Source organism: Pongo abelii, chromosome 16 (genome assembly GCF_028885655.2).
Source record: "Pongo abelii isolate AG06213 chromosome 16, NHGRI_mPonAbe1-v2.0_pri, whole genome shotgun sequence".
In the NCBI taxonomy this organism is placed as follows: domain Eukaryota; kingdom Metazoa; phylum Chordata; class Mammalia; order Primates; family Hominidae; genus Pongo; species Pongo abelii.
The window spans coordinates 34,004,229-34,024,036 of record NC_072001.2 but is presented as its reverse complement, the minus strand read 5'-3'; the positions used below and the strand labels follow the sequence as shown (position 1 = coordinate 34,024,036).

At 45.0% G+C, this 19,808-nt stretch overlaps 1 protein-coding gene across 2 annotated transcripts in view; it reads left to right on the top strand.

Moving 5' to 3' along the window:
* Window positions 1-2,706: 2,706 nt before the first annotated feature.
* OTUD7A (OTU deubiquitinase 7A) overlaps window positions 2,707-19,808 on the top strand; it is a 400,216-nt gene continuing 383,114 nt past the window's right edge. For both annotated transcript variants that reach the window (XM_054532489.2, XM_054532488.2), the window contains exon 1: window positions 2,707-2,889. The gene's annotated coding sequence lies outside the window, so the exon portion shown is untranslated. The remainder of the gene's footprint in view (window positions 2,890-19,808) is intronic.

The following is a 19,808-nucleotide window of genomic DNA, read 5'->3' as shown; positions in this document are numbered from 1 at the left end:
AAATAGAAAACAATAGAAAAAATCAACAAAACAAAGAAAAAGCTGAAAAGATGATTAAAATTAATAAACCTATCCAGGTTAACCAAGAAAAAAAGACATTGGGCATAGTTTGCCAATATCAAAAAATGAAAGAGGAGTCATCTCTACTAATTTCATAGATATTAAAAGAATAATAAAGGTTTATGATGAACAACTTTACACCCACAAGTTTGAATATTTAGATAAAAAGGACCAATTCCTTGAATGATACAACTACATTTTACACAAAAGCAAATAGATCACCTAATAGCTCTGTATCTACAAAGACAAAGAATCAATAATTAATGAAGTTTCAAAAAAATCACCAGATTCAGATGGTTTCACCAGGGAATTTTACCAAACATTTATGGAAGAAATGATATAGGTTCTTTACAATTTCTTACAGAAAATACAAATAAATATTACTTCTTAACTCATTTTATGAGGCCAGCATTACCCGCATACCAAAATAAAGACATTACAAAAAAGAAAACTATAGCCAAATATTTCTCATGAACATAGATGCAAAAGTCATCAACAAAATATTAGCATATTGAATACAATGGTGTATAAAAACAATTATATACCATGCCCAAGTAGAATATGACCCAAATATGCAAGACTGGTTCCTTGAAAATCAATTGAAAATCAATCAATGTAACCCCTCATATCAACAAGCTAAAGAAAATAAAATCACATGACCATATCAATAGATGCAGAAAAAGAATTTGGCAAAATCCAACATTTATTCATGATAAAAACTCTGCAAACTAGGAATAGAGAGAACTTCCTAATCTTGATAAAGAAGAACTAAAAAAATCCTACTGCTAACATCATATTTAGTGGTAAGAAACTGGATACTTCCCCTAAATTCAGGACAGGACTGTTAAGAGAATGAAAAGACAAGCTTCCACTGGAAGAAAATACTTGGAAAACACGTATGAGATAAAGTACTTCTATCCAAAATACACAAAGAACTCTTAAAACTCAACCATAAGAAAACAACCTATTTTTTTTTAATGGGCAAAAGATGTGAACAAACATCTCACCAAAGAAGATATACAGGTGCATATGAAAAGTTGCTCCACATAATTTTTCATTAGAAAATTGAAAATTAACAATGATATAGCACTATATGCCTACTAGAATGTCTAAAATTATAGATGATAGACAGATAGATGGATGGATGGATGGATGGACAGATAGACAGATAGAGATAGCCAATATCAAGTGCTGGTGAGGATGAAGGAAAGGGATTCATATCTGCTAATAGTTATAAAAATGCTATAGCCACTCTAGAAAACTGTTTGGTTCTTATAAAGTTAAACAAATTTACCGTAAGATCTAGCAATTGCACTCCTAGATATTTAGTCAACTAATTTAAAAACTTTTGTCCATACAAAACGCTGCATGCAAATGTTTATAGAATGTTTATTCACAGTTGCCAAAAACTGGAAACCACCCAAATATTCTCCAGTGGGTGACTAAACAAAATGTGGTACAAATAATGAGACTCCCCTCAACAATAAAAAGGACTATTACTATACACAATAACATGGATGAATCTCCAAGGTATAATAATGAGGGAATAAAGTCAGTTTCAAAATGTTAACATACTGCGTAATTCCATGTATACGATACACTCACAAAGACAAAACCGTAGCAATGGACAACCTATCAGTGGTTACCAAAAGTTAGGGATGGGGGGGCGTTGTTATAAAAGGGCAGAACTAGGGAGCTCTTTATTGCGCTAGTGGTTACATGAATCCAAACAAGGGTTCAAGATCACAGGATTATATATCAAATAACCAATTTTACTGAATATTAATTTTAAAAGTCAAATAAATTATTAAACACTATTAAACATATACAATGTTTAAAGTCAAGCAAAAAGTCCTAAACTAAAAGTAAAATAATGATTGTTTAGAGGTACACCAGGATGGTATGGGTCATCTGCAATATAACGTCCTGTTTGGGATAAGGAAGCGTGGCAACATCTACAGGGTGACGTGAGAAGGGCCCAGAGCAGCGAGCAGGTCTTGCCATCAGGGAGGAGAATCACCTGAAGGGGTGGCGTGAAAAAGTCTTTAGAGGAAGGCAAAAAATGGGAAAAGGTCAGAGAACCTCTTTGGGAGGTAAAAGGACCAACTCTGGATTAGGCGTGATGCACAGGCCCCAGCGCAGGGCGTAGAAACTGCAGCCTGGACAGCCTGGGTGGGAGAAAGTTTGGGATGTTTAGGAAGGAAGGGTGCGCCAGCCAGGGGGAAGAAACGAGACAGGTGGCCGCAGATGGCGCGAGTCAGGCAGCAGGAAAAGGCAGGCTGTTTAAGCAGCGTTTCCTGCAGTCCAGGCAGAGAGCGCAGAAGGGGCACCGCGAGGGGCAAGCATGGGAGAGCCGGAGCGGGCGCGCGGGCGCGGGCGCGAGGGCGCTGTGCGTCCCCGCCTCGGCTCGCGGCCGCGGCGCGGGTCGCGGCCGCGAGCACGCGCTCTCCGTGCCCGGCCCCGGAGGTGCGGGGGCGGGGCACAGGGCGCGGCGCGCGCACGTTCGCGCGGGGCGGGGGCGGGGCGCGAACGCGACCGATGACGTCAGAGGAGGGCGCGCGCCAGGAGGCAGCAGGCGGAGCCGGGAGGCGGGCGCTGCGCGCGGCCGCGGGCGGAGCGGAGGGGCGCGAGGGGCGGAGCGGAGCGCGGGAGGAGGCGGGGGAGGAGAGGCCACCGGGACCGCGAGCGGCAGCTGGGGAGGGGGCCGCGGAGCCCGAGCGGGAGCAAAACAGCTGATCTGGTTTTCCTTTAAAGCGAGAGAAAATGGAAGTCGGGTAGCGGCGACTTCGGCGCTGCGGGCTGGCGGAGCGGAGCGGCGCGGCGCTGCAGGTAAGACGGCGCTGGCCGCGGTGCTGCCGGCGGGCGGCGGGGCTGGGCCCGCGGACCAGGCAGGTGCGCTGTCCCGGCGCAGGGCCGGCACCGGCTCCTTCCCGAGCTCCGTGGCGAGGCAGGTGGGCGTTGAGGCCGGGCGACCGCGGGGCCGGGGCGCGGGCCCCAGCTGGGCTTGCCGGCGCGTCTGCATTGCGGGCTCCCCTCCGGACCCCGCGGGCTCCGGGGCCACCGGCTCCGGCCCGGCGTGGCGCGCCTCTCTCGGGCAGGGCGCGGCGCTCCCGCTGGGTCGGGGCTGCTGCCTCCGCTCAGCCCTTTGGCTGTCCGCACTGGAACGTGATGCCAGGCGTGGGGCGACTGGCCCCTCGGTCCGTGCGCGCGCGTCGGGGGTCCCGCGGCTCTGGCAGACGGCCGGGCAGGGCCCGGCCCCGAGCCGCGCGCGAGGCCGCTCGCCGGGCACCGGAGCTGTAGCTGCGTGGGTCCCCGGCGGCCCCGCGCACCGCCGTCCCGCTCTCTCTGCTGGGTCTCGCTGGACAGCAGGCAAACCATTAATGCAATTTGGCTGTGAACCCAGAGGCCTTCCCTAGTATCTCCTCATTGGAGGGGAAAAAATTGCATCTGCGGTGCTTTAAGTGCTCCTTTAAATTTGGGAGATGTCAGTGATGTCATCATTAACTAAAACTTTCCTTCATTGGACACAACCGCTCAAGTGTACCCTCCTCCCTCCCGGTGAAGCTATTGCAGCCGTTTGAGAATCTCTGTAATAAAATGGATTTGCCTCTGCTCTGTAAACTCAGCTACCTCACACACGTGCAAATGACTTTTATTTCTGTCTATTGGCTTGAGAATGTATAGATTTAAGAGTAGCTGAAGGGAAACTTGTGAGACCCCGATCAGGGAAACGCTTCATCCACAGCACAAGGATCCAGGGGAAAGTCATGTATGACATGCACATGGTTACCGCCGGGTGATAGCTTTGTAAATGGAAGTGGGCTGTAAGAGAAGCAATTTTTAAAAATATTATGGGGCAGATAATATTTTTAAAATATTTAAAAGGTTGACAGCGGGGCTTAAATCTTTACAGGTCTTAATTGTTTCAGGAAAATCTGCAGGTGTCCTTCTTTACCATCCTCCTCCTCCAGGGTGTGCCCGGGAAAAGCCTGCCCTGGGCGAAGGCGGGGAGGCAGGTTCACTAGGGTCCTCCCAGCAGCTGTGTGTCCCACCAGCTTCAAAGGCCTCTTCAAGACCCAAAGAGGGTTCAGGAGAACAGACGTAGATCTGCACGGCACACTCAGTTCTGGGTAAACATTCCCCGCTAAATGGGATCAACACTCCATTATTTTATTGTGAGTGTGCCATTAGTACCAATTCTTATGGGAACAAAACTAAGCAAGTTCCCAAGACAATCTGAGTATCTGCTTAAGCCTATCGTATCGAAAGGATATCCAATAAGGGACAAAAGTATTGACATTTTTGTATTTAATAATTAATGACACCTCCTAATTGGTTAAAATAAGCATGCCTTAAATTATTAGTGTGATTGTATTGGATCAGTAAGGAATTTAATACCATATGCCACTCAAAAGTTAGAACCTGGTTAGGAACTTCAATCTTTTGAACCCTGTATTGGTGTGAAAAGAATGGGAAAACAGTGGTTACTTAGGCCTTTAGTGTTCAGGCTGATAATGGGTGGAAATCACCGCTTTAGGAAGTATTGCCACGTGCGGGTCTCACCTGGGCCTGGATCATAGATGGCAGGTTTTCCCTTAGAAAGTAACTCCTGAGGCCCCCAAGCTTGGTGGAGAAGGAGAGGGGGACACCCTTCTCTGAGCAAGTATGTGTAATTCTTGCCCTCTGACCTCCTGATGGTGCCGCATTTATTTCCAATGATGTGCCTAAGTGAGATGAGAAACTGGCTCCAAATGAGCTGCTTTTGGATGACACTGCTCCCGCTGTGTGTAGTTGCTTTAGAACTCAACTCTTGAGTTGTGGCAGAGATTCTTCTTTACAACATGTCCTCAATAGTTTGAAGATCGGTTTTTCAGGGTCTGGATTGCAAACTCTTTGAAAATGGAGTCTGTGAAATCAATCTGGCCCCGTATCCATCTTTTTTTTTTCACCTGTAGACTCGTGAAAATATTCACCACGTTTATGGTTTAACTCACTGTAGTACTTGTAAAACTTCAAATGCAAGTGTTTCCACCAAATCTTTAGGTATGGGTCACTTATTTCCCTAAAACATTTTAAAACAACCACTTTAAACCCTCTTCATCCCCCTTGTATGTTTAGAGTGCTTAAATTTGGGAGTTGTCAGTGATCTCCCAAAAGAGATCACTGTCACATCTTCCGTTTCTAAGAAGTAAAAATTGCCCTGATTTTCTTTCTGTTCCCTCTGGGATCTTAAGGTCATTTATTCATGCCTTAGGCCCACAGAAGAAAGGTTGAATCAGCTCTTGTGGGCCAGCAGGGGGCGTGCTAAACGCGGCTTGGCGGGCCTGTGTCAGAGCCACCTTGGGAGTGGATCTCCAAGTTGAGGTGGGTGCATGTGTGTGCGCCGGTGTGCTCCGCCCCCGATTCCCCCCGCCCCTCCCTCTCTGCTCCCGCATGCCTGTCTTCCAAGAGATGGAAACTTAAGGAAGGGTTGGGGGCACATACTTGAATGACCAGAGGTTGTGGAGTCTGGAATGTAGGCCTCCCTAGCAGAGATTGCTTCAGTGGCTCCATGTCTTTGGAAGGTGGCTCTTAGCACACTTTGAGTCTCAGGATTGAGTGCCTTCTCAGACTGCGGAAGTGAGAGTGTTTGGAGAAGAGAAAGTTGACTTCAGTGAACTACAGGCCGGTGTCCTGGTCAGGGCGTGAATGTGCCAGCCAGGGCAACCCTGTGGAAATCCTCTCCTGCACACCCTTGATGTTTGCTCCTGGCTTTGACTCCCCATTGACTTAGGCCCTGTGACCCTGTGTGGTGGTACTTCCCAGAGGGGCCTATTTGACCCCTTGCACTGGATTATACGTGGCAGGTGTCCACTTAGGAAGTAACTCCTGTGGCCCCCAAGCCTGATGGAGGAGGGAAGGGGCACTTTGCTCTGAGCAAGCTGTGTGTAAGTCATGGCCTCTGACCTCCTGATGGTGCCGCATTTATTTCCATGACGTGCCTAAATGAGATGGGAAGGGCTCTTGGCCTCAAAATTTCTCTGATGAAAAACGTTTCATTACTGTGCTTTTATTTTTCCCTATAAAATGAAAACAAGAAAAAAAAGGCAACTGTGCTTTTTCACTTAAAATGTGCTTTATCTGATTTTAAGTGTGTGCCAGGTTATTCAACCACACGTTCCCTGGGAGGCTTTTGCTCGCAGGGACTGAGCTCAGAGAGGCCAGCTTGTGCTCCAGGGCCATCTTGGTGAGTTGGGATGGGTGTTTCCCATGCTTAGATGGTCATTGCAACATCTGGGTGTGTTACTGAAGACCAAAGACTCCTCTCTCCTACTGAGGTTCCTCATGGAGGCCCTGTGCGAAAGGGAACATCACACTTTAAAAGGAAAGAAGTTTCACAGATGCCCTACTAGAGAACTAGCCCAGTGCTATGACTGGGCATTTCTTTATGCTTCTTATTCCATTTAAATTTCGTGGAAAACTGAACTACTGATTTCAAGGGGGCAAATGGGAATAACATGTTTTTCAGCTTTAGTGAATCAGGCTCTTCACCTTGATTGAACACTGTAAATGGTTAAAGGGGAAGCGCCACTAGATGTAAAATAGGTGATGCCAAATCCCTTTAGAAGCTGTTCATCCTTGAGGACAAAATGGGAATAAGATATGCTGGTTCTTTTTTGTAACATATTTAATGTGAAAATATTTTACCCTTGAACCTTGGAAAAAGAATTTTATTTGCCCATTGGTAGACTGCCATGTCTCCCAAAAAGTTTGTGTGTGAGACCAAGAATAAGATGGCCTTAACACAGATGCCACAAGGGGGAACCGCCTTCGTCACACTTTTGGAATGGCGTTCTTCATCATTCATAGTAACAGACGGGAGAAGTGGGTTAAAAATAAGTCTTTAAAAAGCTGAAATGGAGAGAAGGACCGGACGCCGCCTTATTACTTGCCTGTGTTGTGGAGGCGTGTTTAGCTGGCTGGTTTGCACACAGCATTTCTGGACCAGGAAGTGGGGGAGTATAGACTAGGATTGGGAGGGAGTGGGCCATGCAGCAGCTACAGCTGGCCAAGGCCTGGCCTGCCATGCTCTAGGTTCCTCGTGGCCAAGGGAAAGAGTTAGTCTCCCATGCATCTAGAGCCTTGTTTGGTAAAATTGCATGATTCCACAAAACCCCAGTCCTTGCTATTACCAGTTTCTGCTCTACAGCATCTCACGTTCTGAGAAGTCAAATACACATTAATGCTAATACAAGTTTTAAGTACATCTCTCTTAGTTAAGTAGATAAGTCTAAAGTAAACTCATTTTGTAGGATTGAAGTATTTTTAGTTTCTCCTTCCAAAGAAATATTTTCTATTTGAGCATATTTTATTGTTAATCTCGTTTTCCTTATAAATATAATGGAAATTTGATGTCTGAATGAATATACATGAGTAAGATGCAATATTGACTTTTATGAAATATAAAATTAGACCTTTGAAATTCGTTTCCTTGTCTGTTCAGCATTTCATTTGTTTTATTAGATTACTGTTAAGTTTCACATGGTGCTGGGGATTGGTGTGAACAGACCATACACCCATCCCTCTGTGAGATTAGATTAAGTTTCTCAGTTACTGAGACAAAGGTTTAGGAGCTCACTCAAGAGGAGGTGGCTGCCTGGAGTGAGAGCAGACATCTATCTGTGGTGCAGACAGGTTGAACCTTGCTACCTCTGAGAAAACCCCAGTTTTCATGCCCGCAGGGCTAACACACCCATCTTCAAATAATTTACCCAAATAATTTATGCGCTCACATTTTAGGAACTTTCTATGAATTAAGTTCTCCGAGTTTTTACAGTAAGCTTAGGGTTAGCCTGTTAGCCTGTCATGTCTTCGTTGCAGAAGAGACCACACAATGCACAGTGTCCTGGGACTCAGCACGTCCTCCTCCCCCAGATCACCTTACATCATTCCTGAAGTCCATGCTATACCCTTTTATCTTGGGGGTCTAAAAACCATACCATGGTTGCAGCCCATTTCCTCACAATTCCTCTAATGATGATTTGATGTTTCAAGACAACGTGTGTTATTGTAGTGTGGGCAACACATTTGCATGTGTAATTTTTCATGCCTTTTACAAAAATTGTTTGACATCCAAGAGGTACATAGTTAACTTTTTCTTTTTAAAATGTATGAATTGGAGTGTTTGTTCCGACTGTCTTTTAAATAATATACCATCTCTTGAAAGAATCATCACTGAACAGTAAAAATAAATGAGACATGCTTCCAGCTCACTTGGACTTGATGACCAGTTGTGTGACCTTGGGCACAGCCCCGGGGGGGCCGCAAGGGCAGAATATCTCTTGGGCCATCCTGTAGGCTTTACAGTAGAGCGGATGAGTGAGTGTATGCCATGGGTTCTTAAGTTCTAGATTGATAAGTTGTTCAATAAAAGGAACTGGAGACAGTGTTTGTCTCACTTACCATCAGCCCAGTTTCTATCCTTTGACAGTTGATGTAGTTGTAGTTTGCACTTGTAACCAAGGCGTTGCTTAGATGAACTTGCTTTGACTTGTGTGTGTGTGTGTGTGTGTGTGTGTGTGTGTGTGTGTGTGTGTAGGAAGAGGAGGTGTGGGTAAAAAGAATGGAGGGGCTTCTATGGCTTGGGGATTCTTGGAGTTAAAAGTCATTAGCCATGATATAGTTTGGCTGTATCCCCACCCAAATCTCAACTTGAATTGTATGTCCCAGAATTCCCATGTGTTGTGGGAGGGACCCAGAGGAAGGTAATTGAATCATGGGACTGGTCTTTCTCATGCTATTCTCATGATAGTGAATAAGTCTCACAAGATCTGATGCATTTATCAGGGGTTTCTGCTTTTGCTTCCTCTTCATTTTTCTCTTGCCGCCACCATGTAAGAAGTGCCTTTCACTCCCTGCTGTAATTCTGAGGTCTCCCCAGCCGTGTGGAACTGTAAGTCCAGTTAAACCTCTTTTTGTTCCCAGTTTCGGGTATGTCTTTATCAGCAGGGTGAAAACAAACTAATACAGTAAATTGGTACCGGTAGAGTGGGGCGTTGCTGAAAAGATACTGGAAAATGTGGAAGTGACTTTGGAACTGGGTAACAGGCAGAGGTTGGAACGGTTTGGAGGGCTCAGAATAAGACAGGAAAATGTGGGAAAGTTTGGAATCTCCTAGAGACTTGTTGAATGGCTTTGACAAAAATGCTGACAGCAATATGGACAATAAGGTCCAGGCCAAGGTGGTCTCAGATGGAGATGAGGAACTTGTTGGGAACTGGAGCAAAGGTGACTCTTGTTATGTTTTAGCAAAGAGATTGGTGGCATTTTGCCTCTGCCCTAGAGATTTGTAGAACTTTGAACTTAAGAGAGATGATTTAGGGTATCTGGCAGAAGAAACTTCTAAGCAGCAAAACATTCAAAAGATGACTTAGGTGCTGTTAAAAGCATTCCATTTTAAAAGGGAAAGAGAGCATAAAAGTTCAGAAAATTTGCAGCCTGACAATGCAGTAGAAAAGAAAACCCCATTTTTTGAGGAGAAATTCAAGCCAGCTTCAGAAATGTGCATAAGTAGCAAGGATCCTAACGTTAAACACGAAGACCATGGGGAAAATGTCTCCAGGCCACATCAGAGACCTTCATGGCAGCCCCTCTGGAGAACAGGTCTGGAGGCCCAGGAGGAAAAAGTGGTTTCATGGACTGGGCCCAGGGTCCCTGAGCTGTGTGCAGCCTAGGGACTTGGTGCCCTGTGTCCCAGCCATTCCACCCGTGGCCAAAAGGGGCCTACGTAGAGCTCAGGCTGTGGCTTCAGAGGATGGAAGCCTCAAACCTTAGCAGCTTCCAGGTGCTGTTGAGCCTGTGGGTACACAGAAGTCAAGAATTAAGGTTTGGGAACCTCCACCTAGATTTCAGAAGATGTATGGAAATGCCTGGATGCCCAGGTGAAAGTTTGCTGCAGGGGTGGGGCCCTCATGGAGAACCTCTGTTATGGCAGTACAGAAGGGAAATGTGGGGTCAGAGCCCCCACACAAGTTCCTACTGGGGCACTGCCTAGTGGAGCTATGAGAAGTGGGCCACCATCTTCCAGACCACAGAATGGAGATCCACCAACAGTTTGCACCGTGCACCTGGAAAAGCCATAGACACTCAACACCAGCCCCTGAAAGCAGCCAGGAGGGAGGCTGTACCCTGCAAAGCCACAGGGGTGGAGCTGCCCAAGACCATGGGCATCCATCTGTAGCATCAGCGTGACCTGGATGTGAGACATGGAGTCAAAGGAGATCATTTTGGAGCTTTAAGATTTGACTGCCCTGCTGTATTTTGGACTTGCCTGGGCCTTGTAACCCCTTTGTTTTGGCCAATTTCTCCCATTTGGAATGGCTGTATTACCCAATACCTGTACCCCCAGTTGTGTCTAGAAAGTAAGTAGCTCGCTTTTAATTTTACAGGCTCATAGGCAGAAGGGAATTGCCTTGTCTCAGATGAGACTTTGGACTGTGGACTTCTAAGTTAATTCTGAAATGAGTTAAGACTTTCAGGGACTGTTGGGAAGGCACAATTGGTTTTGAAATGTGAAGACATGAAATTTGGAGGGGCCAGGGGCATAATGATATGGTTTGGCTGTGTCCTCACCCAAATCTCAACTTGAATTGTGTCTCCCAGAATTCCCACATGTTGTGGGAGGGACACAGGGGGAGGTAATTGAATCATGGGGGATGGTCTTTCCTGTGCTATTCTTGTGATAATGAGTAAGTCTCATGAGATCTGATGGGTTTATCAGAGGTTTCCACTTTTGCTTCTTCCTTATTTTTCTCTTGCCACCGCCATGTAAGAAGTGCCTTTCACCTCCCACCGTGATTCTGAGGCCTCTCCAGCCATGTGGAACTGTAAGTCCAATTAAACCTCCTTTTGTTCCCAGTTTCGGGTATGTCTTTATCAGTGGTGTGAAAATGAACTAATACAAGCCAGCTCTGTTAAGCAATGCTAAGTGAAGTTCCTCACACTCAGAGTAGATAGCAAGCTCCCCGGGAAGCCGGTTATGTCTCCTGTATCTCAGGTGCTGCTCTGCATGAGAATAACAGGTACACAAGGGCTCATTGGGCAGGATCATTACAGAACATACTTCCTTATCCTTGGGGATGATTAAAGATTAGTCCTTTACATGAAAAACTAGGGGGTGGGAGAGAGGAAAAGAATAGCATTCCAAAGGTGGAGTCCTGGGAGTAGATTTCAGGGAGGAGAGTGGGCAGTGACTGTGACCTGAGGTACTGCCAGAGAGGGTGGTCTTGGCATTTTCCCCTGGGGGAGGCATGACGCCAGGCTAGGGTCTGCACTGTCACCTCTACCCTAAGTATATTCCCTTGCAGAGCCTAGAGCTGCTCCCAGAGCATGTCGTTGGCTCTGAGACCACTGGCCATCTCTTGCCATTGGTGTTGACTGTCATGGTGAAGGACACAGGGGTGTCTTTGCCATCTGTGGGATGACATGGGCCCCCAAGGAAGGATGTGGGTCCTTTGCAAGTACAGCGTTAGATTATTAGATTGAGTGAAAACTCTCTGGTTGTCTGTTTAACTTGGCATTGCGGGTCTGCAGCTATTGGGTAGGCACATTGAAAGGCTGTACTTGATCCCTTGGAAATATGTCCTAGAATTGCCAGGATGGGTTGCAGTTCATCCCCAAATCTCTTGATTATTGTGTCTGCCTTGTCGAGGTATTGAATGTGAACTCAGCTCTTGGGTCCACGTGGTTGTAAGTGCCCACTGACTCTGGGTTCTCAGACACGGCACATGCAGCCAGTTGGGACATCCCTCCAGGGTCCTCTGCCTGTTCTGGAAGAGGTAGACAAGGTTTCTTCTACCAAAGCTGACTTATCCCATTTACAGTCTGGCAAGCAGTATGTTCAGAAATGCATCATCAGAAAAGGTGCTTCAGGGGCCTAGAAGAGGAGTGGATACAGGTGAGCCAGCCCACTGCTTAGCATGTATGGTTTATTAGAAGATCGGTGTGTGGTTGCATTCACGTTAGACTCTTTCCATGCCCGTTGACTAGTGACTAGAGAACCTGGTCCAGGCTGGGGAAAGAGAGTGCCCCCAGCCTAGAGGAGGCCTCATTCTGGCTTGGGTCCCCACTCTGGGGATATTCTCTAGGTCTTAACTGAACATGTGAAATGAAGAACTGTAGCTGCCTACTCTGATACCCCTTTCAACTCCATGATTCTGTGCAAAATTAATTTCCTAGTTCTCCCAAAGTACTGACTAATCAAGGGGAAGGGAAGCCCTGCTCAAAGCTGTGAGAGAACAGGCAGGAAAAATTAGGTGTCTTAAAAATATTTATCTCTGGCCGGGTGTGGTGGCTCATGCCTGTAATCCCAGCACTTTGGGAGGCTGAGGCAGGCAGATCACGAGGTCAGGAGATCGAGACCATCCTGCCTAACACGGTGAAACCCCGTCTCTACTAAAAATACAAAAAAAAAAAAAAAAAAAAAAAATTAGCTGGGCCTAGTGGCGGGCGCCTGTAGTCCCAGCTACAGGCTGAGGCAAGAGAATGGCGTGAACCCAGAAGGTGGAGCTTGCAATGAGCCGAGATTGCACCACTGCACTCCAGCCTGGGCGACAGAGCGAGACTCCGTCCCAAAAAATATATATATATACATATATATATATATTTATCTCCACTTCTGGGGTCGAGGAGAATACTGAGCATTTGAACAAGTATTTATAATTAGAAATGAGTTGTGTGGACATCGTTTCTCCCTTTGACTCTTAAGCCCTTGAGGAGAAGCTCATGCATTATTTCTTATTACATCTCTGAGGCACCTTGTTCAGAACAGTCTCTCCATTCATGTTTGTTAAATGCATTTAATAGCCCTATGGGAATTAAAATTAGAAATTTAATTATTCTTTCTCGAATTGCTTAGCTCCCATGAGTTCAGAAGCATTGCAGTTGAGAAAGTTGCTTATATAAAATTTGAAACATTTCATACTTAAGCTTGCAGTTCAGTGGCATGCAAAATTGTGTTTACTTGGGTTGCAAATAAACAAAACCCAGATAATTTACTGATTAGTTGTAATGGGACTTGCTTGTCATACAGCAGAGTGTGAGTTCAAAGAAGAATTAGAGTTTCAGATTTTCCATTCCATAGATTTTTAAGAATGAAATAAATTAGTTGTACTACCTTGAAAATGTTAGTGACAGAAAAGAGAAAATGGAAGGTCACATGAATATGTAATATTTGAAACAATCCTTAAGAAAAAAAGAAAATTCATAATGGAAGAAAAGACGTGATCAATTAAGATGATTGATTACATTACCTTCCTATATTAAAAAATGGTGGCAAATCCTAAACCTCAAAATCTCTTAATATCTCCCCAGAAAGGAAGATACCACTGCAAGGCCTGTGTCACTGCTGGGTACGTGCTCAGAGTTGCGGCTGTCCTGGCTCTCTGAAGGGCCCAGGCCGGGGGTCCTCCACTTCCTATTGAAACGATATGGGTACTTTAAAAATCTTAGTGTCTGGGCACTTCCTCTAGAGGTTCTGATATCAGCAACCAAGCCACAGCCTTGGAACCCATTGGGACTTTTATAAAAGCCCGTATTGATTCTGGGTTTGAGAACCACTAGCTTCAAGGAAGTTCTTATAACTTTAGAAATGCAGGGAGACAGGTCCAGGAGAAACAGGGAGGACCATGAGTTCCTTTTCTCTTCTTATATATTATCCCAAAAGGGGGAAAGAAAGTTGGTCTCCTTAAAGCAGAAAATTGAAAGACATCTGCAAGATGAACTGGTAGAACATTTACTATTTGATCAAATGATAATTTTGTATCACTTAACTGAATATATAGCTGGCTTACAAATGTTTATGTTCAGGAGATCTGTTGTATAATGTGGTGGCTAAATTATTAACAATGTATTATAGACTTGACAATTGCTAAGAGTAGAGTTGAAGTGTTTTTACCATAAAAAGTAATAAGCATGTGAGGTAATGCGTACATTAATTAGCTCTATTTAGCCCTTCCATGTACAACATGATGTGTTGTACACCAAAATATAAACAACAAAAACATACAGTTTTGTCAAGTTAAAAAATAAAATAGCAACAAAAAAATAAGATACAGTTTTGTTATTAAAACAAACAATGGTAAGATGTACAGCCATGCAGAAGGAAATCAAACTGTTTGCCAGGTTTGTTAACTTACGTACAGCATATCATCATGTCTTTGCAGTTTTATAGTGCTTTGCAGTTTGCAAAATACTTTTGTGTAGATTATCTGATTTGATCTTCCCAATAACTCTGTTGTCAGGAGGGAAGTTGTTCCCATTCTACAGGTGAGGAGACTGAGGATGGCAGTCTGTGGTTTTCTGCAGTGGTGAGAGTGACTGGCACACTTGGGATACCCTGTCTTCAGGCCCCATGTGACTGCCCCTCACCTGGTGATAGCTGGTCTGGTGGACTCCACCACTGCCTCTCTGACATTTTAGTAACGTCTGTGGGAGGCTGAAATGAAGACTGTGAGGCTGACTCTGCCCGCGGCTAACACAGCGGCTAGCCCAGTGAATGGTGGGGCTGGCTGGGTTGGCGGTGTGCAGTGGGATGGGGATGTGAGCCAAGACGGGGAACCTGGCCGTTGTTCTTGTTATGTTTGTTATGTTTGCCTCATTCTCCTGTGTCTCTAGGCTTGCTGTCTTCTGTGGCAGCAGCATCTGTATGGCATTGTACATCCGTGAGAGCAAATATCTGCTTTCCCTCCTTAATAGTGTTTTCCTTGGACAAGTCTTTGTGCCCTTAACTATTCCTGCTGCCCTGTCCTGCAAGGTTGGGTCCCGTCCCGCTGCACTTGGGCATTTGGCAGATGCACATGGCTGAGCTGCTGCCTCTTCCTCTGGCCCCAATTTTCTCTGTCTGGGATTTCCCTTTTGTAGAGGGGTCTTTGAACGAAGCCTTCCATTCTAGCCATGCTGCACAGCAAGAGGCATTGGACCTCCGGGCTAAGGCATTCAGGCCTCCCTGAACATCTTGACTATGACTACTCTGGTCAGTGGCTGTGGTCCACCTCAGTCTCCTTGCCACCCTTGCCCTCTGGCTACCTGCCACACCTGTCTTATAGGCTCTCTCCCTGCTCCAAGAGGTCCTCAGCGGGCTGCTGGGGCCTTTTGACCTCACCTTTCTGCCCCTGAACAATACTCCTTATCACCTGCCCCCTTGTTATTTTATCTTGGCAGGAGAATAAGTTCTGCCCTTTCCGGGAAGACAACAGTGCCACGACACAGTGATATACATACTTTTGTCCCCAAAGTGTTGAGTGGGAAACCATGCTTTCTGCGTAAAGTACTACTGGGAATTTTTTATTTTAAGTAATTAACCTTCCCTTGTTGATTTTCTTTTTCCCTTTCAATGTTCTTTCTCTTGCAAAAGTTGCCCAAGAAGGAACTGAACTACTGCACACATTATAATAGAGAGGGCTTGCGGTTCAGTGCTGCAGTCTCAGCAGAAAAGCCCTTTTTCAGAATTGAAAGTCCAAAGTAGACATTGCTAAGAAAAAGTGAGCAATCAAGTGGTAATACCCTTCATACCCTTCATGGTCCAGGAGATGCCCAGGATAGCAGAGCAAGGGAAAGCCGAGTGTTGAAGGACGTGGGGGGCAGTCTGGAGTCACATGTCGTCCCCGCCCTGGAGCATGTGCTGTTTATGTCACAATTTTCCTAACATCGAGGGGCCCGGCTCAGGCTGCGCTGACTGCCCTGTGGCTTGCATTTACTCTATCTGTACACTCCCCCTGGGTCCCAGGCTTCTCCCAGGACAGCTTGCCATCCCTATGTGATTTCCTTTCCCGAGTGTGTAAGGGGGAGGACGTGGGAACCCAAGTGCCAGCAGAGGGGACTGCGAGTGCCCAGGCCAGGCCTGGGTGAGAGTGAGACACTCCCAGCCCCGGCCCCAACACTGGGTTTTCTTTCCATTTGTGCTGCCTCCTGCTGGGAGGCCTGGCTCCTGGCTAAGGCAGTTCAGCTACCAGCTCCAGTGTCCCTGTATGTGACATTGCCTTACAGGTGACAGCAGGCCCTAGGTGCTACCGTGGGCTCTCGTTGGCTATTTTCCTAGCCCCTCTTCCTTCAGGACAGAGCAGAAACTGTCCAGGTGCATTAATTTTTTCTTCAGGGCTGGGGCAAGTTTGGGCCAGGTGCTGGGTCTAAAATCTGTTCTATCCATTGCCTGGGAGCTGAGGGGTCTCAAGGAAGTGTCTCACTTTGAGCCTCTATTTCCATGTTGTGGAATGAGGGTAAGACTAGGTACCTTTCAGGATTGTTCTTGTAGGATTATTGTTGTGAGGACAACAGAGGGATGGTTGGCGTTTGCCGGCCGTCAACTATTAGAGAAAGGTCACCTGGAAAAAGAGAGGGGCTCAGTGGGCAGGGGCTGGCCCAGTGACAGCGCTTTGTCCAGCAAGCTCGTTCTCCACCGACTTCTGTGATGCTCCCGGCTGCGAAAGAGCTCAGAGCCAGAAATGACAATCTGGACCCGTTGGGCAGACGTCAGAATTTCCTTGTGTTCTTTCCTTTTTAGGGAGCATACCAAAGGATTGTTCAAACCTTTGTCCGCTATGCGTCATCACTTTAATTTTTACATAGATTGTAGATGAGTTTAATTAACATGTGTGGCGAGGAGGGGTTGAGAAGAAGCTGGTCCTGAGTGAGCTCCACTTTGCTCGTGGCGTTTTGAGTGTAACCATCTGTTTGGGGGAAACTTTGTGAAACATGTTCCATAAAAAATAGAGACATCTACAAAGATAAAACTAATACAGAGCTTCTCAAACCCTCTCTGTGCATACAGCAAGGCAGTGGGTGTACATTGTTCTGTAAAAATCGAGTCATACTAGTTTTTACTCTTTCCTTTGCTTAGTTGTTTATTTTTCATGAAAAAAATCTAATATTTGCACAGGTTAAAAGAATAAGTTCAGCAAAACAAAACAAGAGCATATGGTAAAATGGGAGTCATTTTCTTCCCTCAATCCCCGTGCCTTTCCCAGGAGGCATTACTACTAATTGTCCTTGTGCATCTTTCTAGAAATAGTCTGTGGATATCCAAGACTATTAAACACATAGGAACATACATAGAATACTTGTTGGAGATTATTATATTTTTAGTCTACAATACATGCTATTTTAACTGAAAAAGTACTCAGTTAAATTATATTTTTATTTAGTGATTAAAGACTTGCTGAATTTAAGTTACATGTCTTATTTCTTAGAGCATAAAAGTTTCTAAAAGTTCCCTTTCTTGGTTTGGGTAGACCAGCCTGGAGTTACCGTTGACATAGCAGCCCCTCCCAGGCATGGCTCCTATAGCAGAGCCAACTGATGTGCAGGAAGTAATGTCCCCCAGCCACTCAACTTATAGTCCTGTGGGTTAGCTGAGTGCCCAGGAGCAAGAGATGGATTTGGGGAGCAGCTATAGCCTCCATTCAATCCCTGTAAAATTAGGGGAAAACTATGAAATACCTGTTTGTTTGTAGTTGCTGTTTATTAACGTTGCATTTGCTGTTTGCAAACTACTGTGTATTTAGGGTTGGCATCCGCTCACTCAGGGATTGAAAGGTTACTAAATTTGCATATCAGTGCTTCCTTTTCCTCCCACCCGTTTCCCTATTTTGTTACTCACCCTATAACTTTTTACATTGTCAAGGCACATACCATTGGTCATCTCTTAGGTAACTTGTTTCTACAGTTACTTATTCTTAGTGCTCTGTTTAAATAGATTCCAAGATCACACAGTATCAGTCTTTTTATCAGTAGTTCCAATGGATACATTCTTGAGGATTTTTTTTTAATTTAATTTCTTTTTCGGTTGTCTGGAGTTCATTGTATAGTTTGTTTAATCCCTGGCTCTGTTTTCCTCCTTTCTTGTTCTCTTCTCACATGGCTCGTGGCACACTCACACTTGAAGAATTCTTGCAAGCTTGAAAATAACTCTTGCCTGATTATAAAGGTCTTGAGTTGCATAATTTCCTTTAAAACTATATAGAGATATTTCTCCTGTCTTTTAGCACGGAGTTATTATGGAGAAATTTGAAGTCAGCCTGTTTTTGTCTAGATGTTCACGTGATTCTTTTAATTCAGTTAATTTACTTGAATCTTTCTGGATGCTGGTATTGCTGTATCACTTTCTTTTAAACAAAGCACAGTAAAACCCTTGTAATTGACAGAGATAAGTCAGTTTATTTCAGAAGTTTTCTTGTATTATATCTATGACCTTTTTTCTGTTAACAATTCAAGAATGTTAATTATATGTACATTGTTTCTTTTGTCTTATATTTGTCATCTCTTTGATAAAGTTGATATTTCATATTCTTCTCCATTTCATTTGCTTATCTCTTGGGTTGATTGCGTTTATTCTGTTATTTAGTTGCATCTAATGTGGTTTTCATCCCTATTCCATTTATTTTAATTTTTATTTCTTCATTTCTTTTCCGCGCTCTGATTCTCTTTCTGTTGATTTATGATCTCTTCTTTGTTGTTGTTGTTGTTGTTTTCCTTTTTAGGAAAGTGTGGTAGGCAGGAAGACAACCCCTCAAAGATGTCAGTATCCTAATCCACAAAACCTGTGAATATGTTACCATGCATGGCAGGAAATTGGAACTGAAAAATGAAATAAAGTTGAGCGTGGAATTAAGGTTGCTAGTCAGCTGACTTTAAAATAGGGAGACTATTCCTGGATTGTCTGCATAGGCACAATATAATCAGTAGGGTCTTTCTTAAAAGTGGAAGGAGGGAGGCAGAAAGATGAGAACCAGAGTGATGGCAGCTTCAGGACTTTGCCTGACATCATTGGAGGTGGGGGACCAAGAGCCAAAGCATATGGGGATCTTCAGAAGCTGGAAAAGAAGAGGGAAACGTTTCTCTTTATGGTGGGCAGAATAATGACCCCCAGAGGTGTTCCTGTCCTAATTCTCAGAACCTCTGCATATGTCACCTTATGTGGCAAGAGGGACTTTTCAGGTGTGATTAAGTGAAGGTCTTTGAGACAGGGAGATGATCCTGGATGACCCAGGTGGGCCCCAGGTCATCACAAGTGAGGCATAGGAGTTGTGGCAGTGAGAGCAGAGGTCAGAGTGATGTGTTTCGTGGAAGGGGTCCACAAGCCAAAGAATGAGGGCAGCCTCTAAAAAGCATAAAAGACAAGGAGCAGATCCTCCCTGGAGCATCCAGAAGGAACGCAGCCCTGCCAACACCTAGATTTTAACCCGATTTTAGATTTCTGACTTTCAAAACTATAAGAAAATAAATTTATATTGCTTAAAACCACTCAGTTTGTGGTAATTTGTTACAGTAGTAATAAAAAACTAATAGAAAAAATGGGAAATATTTTTATAAAGTCACTTTATCTGTGTCTTTATGGGTATTTTCTCAGGCATCTGCATTTGCTCTTCTCCTTCCCTACCCTCTCTTCTGTGCCTGATTCCCATGCTGGTTGCTTTGTGATTTTAGTCACTTTTGAATGGGGTCAGGTCTTTGTTGAAGAATGAGGATGAGGGTGAGCTAGGGCAGGGTGCACACTGGATTCAAGTTTGTGGTCTGAAATACATTTACTCCGCATGAATTCCCTTTGTCTAAGGCAGGCTATGTTCCCTAGATTTCGGGGTTTAAGTTGGGTGTTGTTCATAGCAGACCTCTTGTGTTTCTGTCCTACATTTGCTGCCTTTCTCTGTGTACAAGGCTGAGTCCACAGGCTGAGGCCCGCTCAGTGGCCATGCTTCTGTATCCACACAGCCCTTTCA